We start from the raw sequence: 1,786 nt of genomic DNA, 5'->3' as shown, positions 1-1,786 counted from the left end.
GGCAGAGCTCATTGCGCTGATGGACAAGCACGGGATAGGTACGGATGCAACAATCCACGAGCATATTATGAAGATTCAGAAAAGAAGCTACTGCAAAAAGGAGAACGGTAGGATGATTCCGCTCCCACTTGGTGTCTCGCTTATTGAGGGTTACCATTGTGTGGGTCTTGATTTGGATAAACCATCTCTTCGAAGCAGTCTTGAGAACAATCTGAAGGGGATATCCATGGGATTGACAACAAGAGGAGAGGTGGTTGAAAAGGAGATTATGACATATCGAGGAATATACCAAATTCTAAAAACAAGGATCCGAGAGTTTATTGAGCTGATACATGGCAGTGTGAAGGGGAATATGTGGGCTAGCGAGGAAGGTGATAATGGAGTGAAAAACAGAGAGGAAAAGGGAACGAGACAAAAAGTAGGACAAAAGAATACGAGGGATAATCCAGAGTGTGATCTCATAGAAGTCATTGCAAAAAAATCGAAAGGATGCACCGAGAGGATGGAGCATGAAAACAGGAAAAACACCAAAAGAGACATAACAACTAGTGAAATACCCCCATGTGATTGCGGAAGAGTATCGAGAGAGAACAAGGTGAGAAAGGAGGGACCCAACAAGGGAAGGATGTTCTACAGCTGCTTCTATTGGCCTGCAAAATGTACCTTTTTCGAGTGGAGAGAAGAGAGTATGGACCGCAAAGGAGGAAATGAGCTACGGAGGAGAGAGAGTGCTGAGACACCAAAATGTGATTGTGGATATGAAACGATGGTGATGACGGCAAACACGGAGAAGAACAAAGGAAGGAAGTTTGCGAAATGCAAGAAGGCATACAAACCCTGTAAATTTTTCAAGTGGATGGATGATAAGATTATCTGATTTTTCCACCACATATTGACCGTCTAAATATATTCTCCACAACCCAGTCTTATACACAGTTCCACACTTCTCATTACTTCTTAGCTTGCTAGTTGTGCTGATACAACCCACGACACAATACTCACCTTTTTATCTAAAAAGTTTCATGAAAATAAAGAATTTAAACTAAAGTAAATATCAAATACACCGCTACAATTTAAATAAAGGCAATTCTAAAAATAAGCTCAAAATTTTTAACTTGTAATTGTTTTTACCCTTGTCAAGCTAGAAGCTTTCGATAGGGGAGAAATCCCTTGGGAAGGTCCGGGAACGCCCATGATACACTGAGAGAGTGGTTGGTTAAAGCTAAAACAAGATTTAATAGCAATGTTACTTAATACATGACTGGAATAGGGTGAGTGTATTAAGTTTGGAAATAATCTTGCATGGGATAATCTCGGTAGCTAAATTCGAAAGGCAATGGTCGATCCTATTGTAACACAATCCGGACTACTCTCTAGTTTAACCATTATTTTATTATAACATCTTTTTTTTTACAATCTTTTTTTCTTTTCTAACATTTTCACTGGGGAAGTGGTTCATAAATGAGAAGATCTCACTTTTAAAGTAAAATTGAAAATTTTCATTTTAAAATCTGATCTTCACAGACCCCAATTCTACGATGGATGAGCATGAAAGAGATGTTATAGAAAATTTAGAATATGAAAATAATATTCCACCACCAACACCAGGAATGTATCGTTTTAATTTAGATATAGAAGAAGATATCAGAGAATTTGATGGTTCAGTAGAAGAAATGATGTATAAACCGTTACACTCAGATGTTCTAGAAATTTTAGACATAGACATCTTAGGCCACATAATGAAAGATATTGAGAATGACACAATTGAGGAATATAAACCAATTCC

General features: G+C 37.9%; 1 non-coding gene across 1 annotated transcript; it reads left to right on the top strand.

The window, feature by feature from the left end:
- The first annotated feature begins 1,136 nt into the window (after positions 1-1,136).
- Positions 1,137-1,382, top strand: LOC146721521 (Nuclear RNase P). The gene has a single exon (XR_014925629.1).
- The last annotated feature ends 404 nt before the right edge of the window (positions 1,383-1,786 follow it).

Source organism: Nylanderia fulva, unplaced genomic scaffold (genome assembly GCF_048542155.1).
Source record: "Nylanderia fulva isolate GAGA-0341 unplaced genomic scaffold, ASM4854215v1 Scaffold46, whole genome shotgun sequence".
Taxonomy (NCBI): Eukaryota; Metazoa; Arthropoda; class Insecta; order Hymenoptera; family Formicidae; genus Nylanderia; species Nylanderia fulva.
This window is presented reverse-complemented; position numbering and strand designations above follow the sequence as displayed.